This window comes from Peromyscus californicus, unplaced genomic scaffold, assembly GCF_007827085.1.
Source record: "Peromyscus californicus insignis strain IS unplaced genomic scaffold, ASM782708v3 Scaffold_10__1_contigs__length_136768540, whole genome shotgun sequence".
In the NCBI taxonomy this organism is placed as follows: domain Eukaryota; kingdom Metazoa; phylum Chordata; class Mammalia; order Rodentia; family Cricetidae; genus Peromyscus; species Peromyscus californicus.
The window spans coordinates 99,815,204-99,830,803 of NW_026294391.1; positions in this window are offsets into that span (position 1 = coordinate 99,815,204).

Consider the following 15,600-nt stretch of genomic DNA (forward strand, 5'->3'; position numbering starts at 1 on the left):
GGATAAATGACATTCTGTAGAGTTGTACCAGCGGTGGTCTTAGGCCTTGTTATAAAAGAGTTTCCCCATGCACTGCTACCACCAGCTTCATCTTGTGAACACCTGGAAGTCCATGATGACTCTGCTTTACCCATCTGCCTCACTGTGTGGGTCTCCTGAAAGCAAAGCCAAACTCACACGCTTGTAGCCTAGCTCCAAAGGACACGGAGAGTCTTAGAGGGTGCCCACAAATCTAGAAAGTAAGTTTTCTAGGCCAGCTGTGATAGTACAGGCCTTTAATCCCAGCACTCAGGAGGCAGAGGCAAAGCTCTGTGAGTTCGAGGTCAGCCTGGTCTATATAGAGAGATTTGATTTCCAGTCCAGTCAGAGCTACACAGTGAGAACTTGTCTCAAAAAGAAAGAAAGAAAAAAGATACAGGATGTTTGGGTTCATGAAATAAACTAAGAGAAAGTCCTTCTTCAGAAGGTGCAGCACCTTCCAAGGGATGGTCCAGTTAGAAAGAAGTCCGAGGATAAAGAGTTTTCGGCATCCCAACTGCGACTGAAGATCAGTGATGCTTCAGGAATCTTCTAGGTCTTCAGGATCAGAATGGACCCACTGAGGCATCCAGCTTCATGGGCTGAGAAGCCACCAGGTTTGGCTTCTTCGGGTATGCAGGCTATTGTTGGACTACACACTCTCTCTTGTGAAAGCCAAATTAATGAATTCCTTTCTACACACACACACACACACACACACACACACACACACACACACACACACACACACACACCAGGTCTGTTCTTGTAGAGAACCCTGCCTAACACACTTACCCCAAACAAGGTCCTGGCTTTGAGTCTCAGCACTAAAAAGAGAAAGGATGCTTAGATAAATTTGATTTTAGATAAACAAGAAATCATTTTTAGACATAAGCAGACCCCAAATATTTCAAAGCAATTCTAATTACATCTCTGTATTTATTTGTGTCTTTTGTGTGTATGTGAGGAGGGGCACATGTGTGGAAGTCAGAGGAGGACCTGTAGGAGTTGGTTCTTTTCACCACGTGGGTAGAAGGATTTGAACTCAGACCATCAGGTTTTACGGCAAATGCCTTTATCCTGTGAGCCATCTTGCTGGCCCATAGTTTCTTTTTGGTGGTTTTTGTTTTGTTTTGTTTGTTTGTTTTTTTCACAGAGCTTTCCCCCAAGGCTTTTCTCCCTGCCCTATACTTAGAAGAGTTTCCCCTGGAGATTTTTTTCCCCTGCTTAATGTATGTGGAGAAGGATGATGAAGAAAAAGACTTTTTTCTAAACAGTGAACCAATTATCCTGACAGGAGTCCTTGAACAAAAAAACAAACAATTGGCAGCAGCAAACCTTCTCTGCACACACCCAAGAATCATATCTGATATTTAAGTAACTCAAACGATGATTAAATTGTATTTTTGCTACCAAATGGCCTTCAGGGTCTGAATCGAGTGCTTCCGTGCTCTTATTCAAGAATGAAATAAAAGCGCACACAGACTGAACCTAGGTTCAGTCCCAGCAGAGAGAATTGAAGATTTAAAAGATTTTAACAGGTGGGACATGCTGCAAGAGAGTAGCAGGTAAAGCCAGCCCGGGACTGAAGATACTCGAGGAGCCCAGTTGTTTGATTATTGTTTGTGACTTCTTTTATGGAGTTCAAAGGGAGGAGTTTGGTTGCTAAGAGGTGTAGTGTGGGTGGTTCTCCATTTTGGTTAATAGATTTTGACTGTGTAAGACTTTTTTCACTACACATGTCCCTTCCCATAATGCATATAACTTTAATCATATGCATGCCTGATTATGCATAGGCATAAGATGGCAACTAGGGGATTCTCCCTAAAAGTTCACCCAGAGGACACAGTTTGCCTTATTGTGCATGCACGCAAAACCAGTTCAGGCCCGACCGACCCTCTGACACTTGCATCCCCTTATATGAGTAACAAATTTGCATTGAAACTGTCCATGTGTGATAGTCTGGTCTTTAAGGGGACCACCAGCCTAGGGATGGCACCACCCACAGTGAGCTGAGCCCTCCCTGTGGTGGCTTGAAAGAAAATGTTCCACAAAGGGAGTGGCACTATTAAGAGGTGTGGCTTTGTGGGAGTGGGTGTGGCCTTGTTGGAGGAAGTGTGTCACTGTGGAGGAGGGCTTGGATGTCTCATCTCTGCTGAAGCCACACCCAGTGTCTCAGTCCACTTTCTGTTGCCTTAAACAATCAAGACGTAGGACTCTCAGTTCCAGCACCATGCCTGCCTGCACGCGGCCATGTCCCACCAGGATGATAATGAACTAAACCTCTGAAACTGTAAGCCACCCCAATTAAGCGTTTTCCTTTATAGGAGTTGCCATGGTCATGGTGTGTCTTCACAGCAATAGAAATCCTAAGACACTCACCCATCAATCACTAATTAAGAAAATGTGCCACAGGCTTGTCTGCAGGCCAGTCAAGTGGGGTCATTTTCTTAACTGAGGTTCCTTCTTTCCAAATGATTTTAGCTTATGTCAAGTTGACATACAACTAGCCAGCACACTCCATATTGCCAAATTTGTAAGTCCTATTTAAATGTTTGTAGAGGGATAAAAAGATTTTCTCACTGGATGTGGTGGCATATAATCCCAGGACCGGGGAAACTGAGGCAAGAAAAGTTTGAGGCTAGCCTAGATCACATAGTTACAAGGCAGCCCAGGATATGTATCCAAACTCTGCCTCAGAGGAATATATATTATTTGCTCACCATAAGGTAATTTTCAACCTATGTTCTTCTGATAAAAGATTTAAGGACCACTCACTTTGGCACCCTCTCATCTGAACAAACTATAAATCTTTAATTTGGCTCCTTATCAACAAGGGGATGCTGTGCCTCATTTTATGTTGTCTCCTTTCTTCTGGCAATAAAAGTATTTGATTTCAGAAAGAAAAACTATTGATCAAGTTATCAACACTCATGTCAGGCAGAGACTATTACACAAGCCAATTCCTTTACTGTCAACTGGTGTATGGATTGATTGCATAAGGTAAGTTCATGCCCATCTTTGACCAATCAGTAGCTACCATTGAGGCCACTTGTTTCAGCAGGAAATTGTGGGAATAGATGAGAAAAGTAGCCATAACGGCTGCTGAGGTTCATATGTCTAATAAAAGGGGCGAGAAATTTCTTTTCTCTATCAATGGATACTCTATGGCAAGGCTTCTTAAATTGATTCTACTTGCAACCAATTTGTGCCTTAGAAAATGTTTATGTATCCCCAAATGTTTACTGATAATAAATTGTAAAGAAATTTATCTTAAAACAACATATATATATATATATAAATAAAATTTGACCACCTAGTAAAGATAAAAGTGGATTTACATACTAAGATAAATGTAGTTGTGTATTTTTACATAAATAATTGAATCTTGGCTGAACATTAATTCTGTGGGAATGTTGGTCAGAATTGATTGATAGTTTGAGTTTATAATCACCAATGCTGAAGACACTGCTTCACCTAATGGGAGAAGTATGTTCAGGGACATTCAGAAATTATTGCTTTAAAACCAAGCCAAAATTAGTAATGACGTTTTTATGAGATTCAAGTCAGTAACTTAAACAACAATGCTGAAAATTAAATATTATAACACAATACAATATAAAGATACACTGGTTTGACTTTTATATAATGAAAGAAGGTGATAAGAAAATATTGAAAGTCTTTGTTTTCTATAATAAAACTATGGTGTTTCTTTAAGAACAGAAAACTTAATGTGCACAGTGAAATGTCACATGCTACAGTCCACAGCATACAATATTCCTAAACCCAAACCAAGAGATTCCATGTTCACTTGTGTTTCATGTCTTGACAACACATACAGTGCCAAATGCACATGTCTTATGCTCAAAACCAAGGCTGCCATGAAATCACCAGGTGAGACATGCCTGAGTGCTGCCCAAACCACCTTGGCTTCATTGTCTGATCTTGAATAAGTTTTCAGTCATTGCGTCTTAGAAACCTTTTACTATTGGCATTTTCCCCATGTGGTTCACAAGCCACAGTTCGAGAAGCTGTGTTGTACAGTAAATCTATATAGAGATGTGACGGTATGAACTCCATAGGCAGGAGTAAAGAAGTCCATCTGCTCTCACAGAGAGAAGTTTCAACTTTAAAGTTTCATTGTATATATTCATTGCACATGTCTCTGTGTTGTATAAGGATATTTTGATACAAGTATGTATTGAGTATATCTCCCCCATAATTCCCTGCCCCCTACTTTTTCCTGCCAATTCCCATTAGTCCCCATTGTTCCCCTAGAGTCGAAGACCTAGACAATTTCAGTTCTACACCCGAACCATTTGTAGAGCCCCATGTCTGGGAGTTAGCCTCACTTCTTCCTTCTTGGTCCTGACATCCGTTCTTTAACAAGTTTTGGCTCGAGAGATGGTTAAGTGGTTAAGAGCATTTGTTGTTCTTCCAGAGGACCTGAGTTCAATTCCAGTATCCACATGGTGTCTCACAACCATCTGTAACTCCAATTCCAAGGGTTATGACCTCTTTGGGCATCAGGCATGCACTGTGTGTGTGTGTGTGTGTGTGTGTGTGTGTGTGTGTGTGTGTGTGTGTGTATTGTTAACAAGTTATATAAATACTACAAGCAAATATGTGTATATATACATACATATATATGGCATATATGTACATACACACACATAGACACATATCTCTATCCTGTCTAAATATTTTCATCTTTATAGCTACCACCCTATTCCATGTTACCACAATCTATTATTTGGACTATTATAATTGCTGCTTAACTAATTTTTCCATTATTTTAATTTTTATACATTTAGTGTGTTTGTGCATGTGTGTGTATGTGCGTGCATATGTGTGTGTGTGTGTATGTGTGTGTATGTGCGCCACAGCATGAGTATGGAGGTCAGGGCACAACTCTCAGGAGGTGGCTCTCTCTTTCCACCATGTGGGTTCTAGGGATCAAAGTCAGATTATCAGCCTTGGCTGCAAGAACCTTACTCACTCAGCCATCTCACTGACCTTGATCTTCTATTCCTGGCCTCCTATAATTCATTCTCCACAAAGAAACTATAGTAATCATAGAATAACATGTATATGGATTATGTTAATCTGTACCTTAAAACTCTTCAATGTGTAATTATTTTTCAAAAAACCAAAGGAGTTAAACTAAAAAATATACAGTGTCTCCTCTGGATTAAAATTGTGCTCCCTGTGAGGCAAGGTATAAGTGTGGAAATGGGAAAAGGTTAAGTGTATATATAACTGGAGGCTTTTCTCTGTCCCGCCCCATCCCACAGCTATTTCCAAATAATCACTCAGAGGCTTATTTAATTATAAATATTTGGCTGATGGTTCAGGCTTATTACTAGCTAGCTCTTACATTTAAATTAACCCTTTTCTATTAATCTATGCATCACCACATGGCCTGTGGCTTACTGGTTTTCTAACATCTTGTTCCTTGGGCAGCTGGATAGCGTCTCCCTGACTCTGCCTTCTTCTCCCTGTATCTCTGTTTGACTTTCCCGCCTAGCTTTATTCTGCCTGGCTATAGGCCAAAATAGCTTTATTTATCAACTAACAAGAGCAACACATATTCACAGCATACAGAAAGACCATCCCACAGCAGGTAGTTAATGAGTAAATGAGCCTAGCTGGAATGAAGTTAGAAAATGACACAGATGATTTGAAAAATATCTGGAGTTTGAGTAAAGGTGGTTGAATTTTTTTTTCTTTTTTGAGACAGGGTTTTGTAAACAGACATTTCCTCTCCCTCCTGCCAGTCCCCAAATATCCACTCAGAGGCTTATATTACTTATAAGGTGTTAGGCCAATAGCTTGGGCTTATTATTAACTAGCTTTTTACTTCTAAATTAACCCATTTCTATTAATCTATGTATTGCCATGTAGCCCATGGCTTTACTGGTCCTCTAGCGTCTTGCTTCTTGGGCAGCTCTCTCTGTCTCTCTCAACTCCACCCTACTTCATTGCAGTTCTCAATTTGATTGTCTCACCTAACTTTATCCTGTCTTGCTATAGGCCAAACAGCTTTATTATTAACCAACACATATTCACTGCATACAGGAGGATCATCCCACAGCAGGCTTTCTCTGTGTAGTTTTGGAGCCTGTCCTGGAACTCACTCTGTAGACCAGGCTGGTCTCAAACTCACAGAGATCTGCCTGCCTCTGCCTCCCAAGTGCTGAGATCAAAGGTGTGCACCACCACCACCCAGCTTGACTTTTTTCTAGACAATGGGGAATTTATGAATGTTTCAAAGCACAAAGACATAAAAAACAGTCTTTGGAAAGAAAATCATTTAATGTAGTAGGGCATGGTAACACAGGCCTGTCATTCCAACTACTGAAGAGGTTAAGAAAGGAGAATTGCAAGTTCAAGGCCTACTTGAGCCACAGAGTAAGCTAGTTCAAAGCCAGCCTGTTTCAAAATGAGAAGTGAAAAAAGAGCTGGGGATGTAAGGGCTCAGTGGTAGAGTCCTTAATTAGCAGGTGTGAGGAGGGAGGTTCTGCGTTTGGCTCTGGGGTAGTAGGGATGAAGAAAGGGGAAAAAAGTCATTTAATGTAAATCACTAGTCAATGGTTAAAGAATAGGAATATGTAATTGTATCAGCACATCCACGAAAATTATACTAAAAAAATCCATCAGTCATTTATGACAAACAAGCTTGAATGAAAAGGAGTACCCTCAAATTGATGAAGAGCCCTATCAAAAACCTACTTGCTTTAAATTTAATGCTTAATGTTCATACTACTTGGTGATAGTTTTATTACTTAGGACTTGCCCCTAATTTTTAGCATCGTTCTGGCTGGTCTAGACAGTACAGTAAGAGAGGAGCAAAAGAAATACAAGAGTTGAAAAGAAAGGGACAAAACTAACTATTGTTAGTTGCAGAATCTTTTCTACTTAGAAAATCCAAGATAATCAAATAATATACAAATTATAGAACACAAAGAATTCAGCAAGATTGCTAGGCTCATTGTAAATTTTAAAATGCAGTAGACAGACCAGTGAGATGGCTTAGAAGTGCCTGTCACCAAGCAAGATAAACAAAGTTCAATCTCAGGGAGCCACATATTAGCAGAAGCGAATCAACTCTAAGAAATTGTCCTTCAACCTGCACACACACACACACACACACACACACACACACACACACACACACACACATAATTGCTTTTTCTCTTTTGGTTTTTTCAAGACAGGGTTTCTCTGTGTAGTTTTGGTGCCCGTCTTGAATCTCGCTCTGTAGACCAGGCTGGCCTCGAACTCACAGAGATCCACCTGGCTCTGCCTCCTGAGTGCTGGAATTAGAGGTGTGCGCCACCGCCACCCGGCAATTGCTTACTTTTTAAAAAATCCAGCAAGATTCTATATACCTGCCATAAGTTACCAAAACAATTGAAAAAGATTTTATTTTATTTTATTCACAGTAGGACATGTTATTAAATTACAAGCTTTTGTTAAATAAATCTAACAAAACGTTTATAAAACCTTTTTGGTATGTATCATTATATTATGTTTCTAAAAAAGAAAAAACAAGTACCCAAGTACAGTATGGTCAGTGATAGAAAGAGTAGCATAATAAAAATATAAGCTCCTTCCAACTGACATAGAAACTCCTATGATTGGACCAAAATTTCTACAAATCTTTTGTAAAGTTTGGTAAATCAATTTTCCAATATATATGTAAGAGAAAAGGTGCCAATAACAATCAGTTTTCAAGAACATGAGGACATTTTCCTTATTATAAAGGTATAGCAATGAAGACAGGGTGGCATTGACAGGGGAAGCCAGGACAGACCTACCCTATAGGGAGAAATCCAAGGGAGTCTGCTCAAGGGGTATAGAGAATTTATTAGCACATAAATTGGAGAAAACAACTCACTAAACAGAGTAGGCAAATCGTCACAGGGTCCTGGAAGGCTGATGGTCTGTCCCACGCCGCTTCTCTTCCTGAGTCAGTCTCCACTGTCCAAGTCCATGAGGGAGGACAGGACGAGGTGTACGAACATGCCCTTCAGGTTTTAAGGGGCTGGTACTTCAAGGTCATAGGTAGAACAGGTATCCACTAGACTACCCCAAGGTGGAAACCTGCTAGATGACAGAGGTGACTTCAGAGCCAAGAGAAGAAAGGACAGATTCTTTAGGACTGGGGGATGTCTCAGGTAGTGAAGCATGTACCTCCCATGGGAACCTCAGTTCGAGAGGCTCACAACCTGTGTGAATAAAAGGGCAGCTACTGTGGCCGACTGGCACTGGAGAGGTGAAGGCTCAGTGGCCAACAGACCTAGCCTACTTGGAGAGCTACCAGGAGGGGGAGACACTGTCTCAAAGAGGGGGAGGGCAACATGTGAGCAATTACAGCCAAGATTGTCCTCTGACTTTCCATATGCACCTACACACATGTGAACACACACAGACACACAGACACACATGCATACACACATGAAATAGTAGACTATGATATGGTGCCAGGACAACTGGTTTTCAGATAAGTGATCATGAGCATGTACTATGCACACAAATACACCCCAGGTTAACTAAACACTTGGATATTTTAAAACGACTTCTGGAAGTCTGGTGATAGCACTCAGGAGAATGAGGATAGGGAGAAATTGGAAATGGAAAGTTTCTAAAAAGTCTGTGGTCGCCAGGCAGTGGTGGCGCACACCTTTAATCCCAGCACTTGGGAGGCAGAGGAAGGTGGATCTCTGTGAGTTCAAGGCCAGCCTGGTCTACAGGCACCAGGACAGGCACCAAAACTACACAGAGAAACCCTGTCTCGAAAAACAAACAAACAAAAAAATCTGTGGTATTCCACCATGTTGAAGAACAATTTGACAATAGATGAGAAAGATAAGAAAGGGCTACATTATACAAACCCAGAGAGACTCTCAGATATGTACACAAATAATGCAGAATTCCAGTAAGATAGTGTATTTATGGAATAGTACAATGGCCTAGTTATCTTTGACTGTCAATTTGACACAGCCTTGAGTCATTGAGAGGGGAATTGCAAAAATCAGATTGGCCTGTGGGTATATTTGGCTGGGTGAGTCCTGATTGTTAATTGATGTGGGAGTCCACTATGGGCAGCACCATTCCCTGGGAAGGTGGCCCTGGGCTATATAAGGAAGCTGGCTAAGCATGAGCTGAGCTGGAATGAGCCAGCAAACAGCATTCCTCCACGGTTTCTACTTCAAGTTCCCGTTTGAGTTCCTGGCCTGACTTCCCTTGGTGATGGACTGTAGCCTGTAAACTGAAATAAACTCTTTCGTCCCCTAAGTCACTTTTGGTCAAGCGTCTTATCACACTAACAGAAAGGTAACTAGAATAAAATGGAGTTCAAAAGAACAAACTAGATGTAAATGTATTAAATAATTGATTAAGGTATTTCTTTGAAATGAAACATGTCCTCCTGGGAGAGAGGACTAGAGGCTCATAAGACAGGATGCTTATGAAACTTAGGAGGTTTAAGAAGATTAGAAAGTTATATGATTCATAAGGCCCTTCCCTAAGGTTATAAAAAGCAGCAAACAGTCGCTCCAGGACCTGAGGTTCTGCTGGAGCTGCCTGCGGGTTGGGCAGTTACTTTTGAGTAGTGAGTAAGTAATCCCAATAAGTAACCCCAATAAATTCACTGATTCACCAACCTAAGCCTAGATCAAATCATTTCTTTGTTCTGTCATTAGGACCTGGTCTGTGATGAATAGACATGTCTCTCTGTTCCCAGGATAAGTCACACAACATTATGGGAAACAAAAGATACTCAAAATCTTTCTGAAGGGTCTGGGGATGGTTCAGTGATGAGCCCCTACATAGCATGCACACGACCATTTTTTGCACTGCCCAAACAAGTCATTATGCTCAAGTACAAGCACAGGTTATAGCATGATATGCCCAATAAGCCATGTAAAAAGTCAATACACAGAGAGGGACTGGAGAGACCGCTCAATGATTAAGAGCAATTGTTGCTCTTGCAGAGGATCCAAGTTTGATTCCCAGCACCCACAGCATGGCTCACAACCATAGGGTAACTCCAGCTCCAGGGGATCTGACTTCCTTGGACACCAAGCACTGATGTGGTGTACGTACTTAAGCACAGGCAAAATACTCACGTGCATTAAATAAATCCTTATTTTTTTAAGTGCACAAAGCAATACTATGTGTGCTATATGGGTAAATGCATATATAGTAAAGTATAAAATTTTTCTTGGCAAATATATGCACAGACATTAGATAGTGGTTTCTTCTGAGCCAGGCAATATGGCATAAGCCTATAATCCCAATACTCAGAAGGTTGAAACAGAAGAAAATCAAGTTTGGGGCCAACCTGGGCTGAGATGTCCCCTCAGGATAAAAAAAAAAAAAGAAGGAAAGAAAGAAGGGGAAGGAGGGGAAAGGGAGGGAGAAAGGAAGAAAGGAAGGGAGGGAGGGAAGGAGGCAGGGAAGGAGGGAGGGAGGCAGGGAGCAACAAAAGAAAAAGGGAAGGGAGGAAGGGGAAGAGAAAAAGAAGAGACAGGAGAAAAGAAAAAGAAGCTAGAAATTACTTCCAAGATAGTGCAGAAGGGAAGGGAAATAAGGAAGGCGTAGCGAGGACCTCACATGAATTGAAAATGCTTGTTATGAAAACTGAGTGGTTCTGTAACTGGGGTTTATCCTGTCCTTGGTGTGTCTGAAATAGTTCATAAATTCAAAACATTTTTTTAAAAAAAGAATCAACAAGAGGAGATGATTGATAGAATGTGGGTGTGAAGTCAGGAAGGGAGTCAGGGCTGACTCAGGTTGTCTATCTATCTGGTGCTGATGTCAGTGACACAGAGAGAGAGAAGCTCAGACGCTGGCTTCATGGAGGATGCAGACATGATAAGCGTCAAGAAATAATAGAGCAGAGATGCACATCAAGATGTGTCCTGCTGTGGGGTCAGGACAGGAAACTGGCTGCAAAGACTGAATGACAAATCAGCTCATTCCCCCTGGGCGCCAATGTCTCATGTGTCCCGAGGGCCAGGCCAGAGAAGCATTTAACAGATTCCAGAAGGAGAGGAGGAGGGACAATGATGAGCTCAGACAAGGAGGACCGAAGAAAGGTTGCTGATTAACAGTTCCAACAGGCCAGGTGACAGAGAGCACCAGGGCTGAGTGACTTTAGAAGGTGGGCAATGGAAAGTAGGGCACTGTGAAATATTGTTATGGATTTGTATATATGTAGTAAAGTGTAAAAACTATTATAGTGATGGGAAGTATAGACTAGGTACAAGAATATACATGGGTGTAAACTGCATGAATTGTATATATGCATATGTGTGTGTGTGTGTGTGTGTGTGTGTTGTGGAATATGTTTTCATCACTCACAGTACTAATTAATATGCTCTCCAAAGTCCCTCACAGTGAACAAATACATACGCATGACTGTGACATGTACAAGATGATATATGTTTGTGTAGGTGTTTTGTATTTGGGATGATCTCAGGCCCTATGTTTTCATGATAGGAAGAGTTAGTATTAGAAAGCTATTCATTAGAGGTACTGTTAGGAGGACTAGAAAGAAAAAAAAGCATTGACTATGAGACATGTTCAGCCATTTCAAGAGAAATATGAGCCTGGCAGTGGTGGCGCACACCTTTAATCTCAGCACTTGGGCAGAGGAAGGTGGAGCTCTGTGAGTTCAAGGCCAGCCTGGTCTACAAAGTGAGTTCCAGGACAGGCTCCAAAGCTACACAGAGAAACCCTGTCTCCAAAAACAAAAACAAAAACAAAAAAGAGAGAGACTATGAAACTGAAGTCAATAGCCATTAAGAATTGGACTCAAAGAAACAGGTCCTTCAACAGGGAAAACTTGAAAATGGCACCCTAACTACTAAAGAAAGACAACACCTGGAGAGAGGTAGGTACCAATCAGGAGTACATGTAGTTAAATGAAGCCCCCTGAGCTAGAGGGAGAGAGACAGCAGAGGAAAGAATAAGGAGATGGAGGAGTTGTTGTCACAGAATGACAGACTTAGCAACAGTTCTCACAGGTATATAGCCAGGGGACACTCTTTTTTTTTTAAAGCTAAATTTGAAGCAAGCTTTAATTAAAGACTGGCCAGGTGGATGGCCTCTGGCCAGGTCCATACACAGGTTCCCAGGAAATGGCCCCAAGTCACAGTCTGCAGCAGTTTAAGGAGGAAAACCCAGCCAGGCATGGTGGCACACACCTTTAATCCTAGCATTCGGGAGGCAGATGCAGGCGGATCTCTGTGAGTTTGAGGCCAGTCTGGTCCAAAGAGTGAGTCCCAGGACAGGCTCCAAAGCTACACAGAGAAACCCTGACCAGGCAACACTCTTAAAACATTCATTTATTTCATGCTGTGTTTATATATGTTTGTAACTGGTATACGTATGTACACCAAGTGTGTGCAGAGCTCCGAGGTTAGAAGAGACATCAGATCCCCTGGTTATGAACTACCATATGGGTGCTGGGAACCAAACCCAGGCACTCTGCAACACAGTAAGCATTCTTAACCCCAAAACCAGCTCTCCATCCCAGTTCACCCCCCTTTTGCTATGCTAGAGTGGAACTCAAACACTCTATAACTAAGCTACTACCCCGGCATCAAGGGAAACTCAATTTTTTTATTAAATATTTTCCACCTATTTATTTCTTTGAAGTTGAATGAATGCCACACCACCCATGTGGAGGTCAGAGGGCAACTTGCAGGAGTCAGTTCTCTCCCGCCACCATGGGAGTCCCAGAGATTGAACTTGGGTCATCAGCCTTGTAGACAAGCACTCTTATCCAATGAGTCATCTTTTTTTTTTGTTTTTTTGAGACAGGGTTTCTCTGTGTAGCTTTGCTCCTTTCCTGGAACTCGCTTGGTAGACCAGGCTGGCCTCGAACTCACAGAGGTCCACCTGGCTCTGCCTCCCGAGTGCTGGGATTAAAGGTGTGTGCCACCACCGCCCGGCTCCCAATGAGTCATCTTGCCAGCCCATTGTTCTGATTGTCAGAGACAGTGTCTCACAGTGCAGCCCAGGTTAGACCAGGTTTGCCTAGAACTTGTGATCCTCCTACTTCAGCCTCTAGAGTACTATGATTCCAGGCATGAGCCGCCACACTTGGCAAGGAACAGCCTTGAAATTAATATGTACAGCTAGAATAACACCAGGAACTCAAGATATAATGTTCATTTGAATTACAGTAGACTGGCAAGCAGCACAAATGATTTATTGGCAAATGATTTGTTCCTCAAAACTATTACAGTTTGATTCACTGGCTTTATAAGTTTCCTGAGACATCAAAACACATAGGGTAACATATGTAAAATATTAAATGATATTTTTTATTTAAAATATATTAACTTCAGCCATCTTGTGTTTTTTTTCCATAAAATATGATTGATTGACATGAAGCAATATTTACAAATGCCAGCACAAGTTTTGTGTCACCCATATCATCCAACATGTAAGCGTGGGGCACCTGCCCTATGCCAGGCACTGTGCTAGGTGCTATAGCTACCTTAATGACGCAGACAAAAGGCTCTGCTCACCCAGAGCTTAGACTCTGCTGGGGAAAGAAAATCAGTATGCAAAACATTTAAGTAGTATGTGCTGTGGGGAGCGAACAGGTTAGACGAAAAAACTAGGGTAGGGAATGGGTTGCAATTTTAAACAAGGTGTTCAAGGAAAGCCTTCCTGAGAAAATGCATTTGAGTAAAGGAGAGGGGTGAGATAGCCTTGCAGCAGCTATCTGGGGTGACAGCATTCCAGACTGAGGGGCCAATCAATGTAAAGGCCGGAGGCTAGAGCATGCTTGACTGGTTGAAGAAAGAGCAAGGAAGCCAGGAGGCCTGACGTGATTGGGCCAAGGAGAGATTACTGGGGCAGGAGAGCACAGAGGTCACAGGAGGCGAGGGTACCGAGCCACCCAAAGGACCTAGGGTGTTGCCGAGTGGATGGAGAAGCATGGCAGTCTCTGAGCCGCCTTTTTCGATACGATTTTCATTTGGTCGTTGTTTTGTGGGAAGGGACCAGGGCTGCAAGCGCAGAGGCCCCTGGGGAGGCTCGCATTCTCAGTAGGAGATACGGTCACCTCAGAAGAGATAATGGAGCTCTGGACCCTAGCATTAGTGGCCGTGTGAGAACGGCTTTGAAGGTAGAGCTGCCAGGGTTCTTTATGGGTCAGACGCAATCTGTGGAAGATGAGTACAGAGCGGCACAAATGACTTAGGTCCGTGTAGCTAAAACAGTTTGTGGGCATTAGCTGATGTGAAGTGGGCATGAGGACATCCGCCTACAATCCTAGCACTCAGTAGGCTGCAGCAGAAGGATTTCTGGGACTTTAAGTCCTGCCTGGGCTACATAGTGAGACCCTGTCATATAAATGAAAGTGACAGAGGGAAGGTAGTTGAATGACTTCTCATATAGCTATTACCCAGCTTCAACATGTGCCTTTTAAAAGATTTATTTTTTGTATTTAAGTGTTTTGTCTGCATGTATGTACACACACTGCATCCATATCCACTGCCCACTGAGTTCAGAAGAAGTCTCAGATCCCCTGGAAATGGAGTTACAGATGACTGTGAGCCACCATCTGGGTGCTGGGAACCAAACCTGGGTCCTCTGCAGGAGCAATATGAGCTTTTTAACTGCTGAGGCATCTCTCCAGCTCCTGTCTTTTTTTTTTTTTTTTTTTTTTTTTTTTTTTTTTTTTTTTTTTTTGGAGCTGAGGATCGAACCCAGGGCCTTGTGCTTGCTAGGCAAGCACTCTACCACTGAGCTAAATCCCCAACCCCCAGCCCCTGTCTTTTGGCTTTTTAAATATAATACTTAGAGAATTTCATACAAGTTCAAAATGTAGTTTGCTCATATCCACTCCCAACTCTAAGTTCTCCCAACATGTCCCCTTACCAGTGTCATATGACCCCTTCTTTAATTTTTTTAATTTTTAATATTTTATGTGTCTAAGATTTGCCTGAATATATGTCTGCATACCACATGCATGCCTTGTATCTATGGAGGCCAGAAGAGAGTGTCCCCTGGAACTGGAGTTCCAGACAGTTGTGAGCTGCCATATGGGTGCCGAGTATTGAACCCAGGTCCTCTAGAAGAGCAGTCAGTGTTCTTAACCACTGAGCCAACTCTCCAGGCCTGCCCCCTTCTCCTTTTTTAAAAAATAATAACCTACTTTGTCTAATTGGTCCATTCCTCATGTACATGGGTGCTGGCCATCCACTGGAGCATGGACGACCTACCAGTGGCCACATCCCCAAAGAAAAGTGACGCTCTTGCCGGGTGGTGGTGGCGCATGACTTTAATCCCAGCACTCCAGAGGCAGAGCCAGGCGGAACTCTGTGAGTTCGAGGCCAGCCTGGGCTACAGAGTGAGATCCAGGACAAGCACCAAAACCACACAGAGAAACCCAACAAAAACTGCCAATAGTTCCTCAAGGAGGGGTAGGGCTGGAATTCTGACTAGCTTGATCTTGTTCAGGCAACCCCAGCTGCTGTGGCATTCTTAAATACAACCTTGTCGTGTCCAGAAGAGAGTATTTCATAACAGCCTTCCCCCTTTTCCTCAATATTC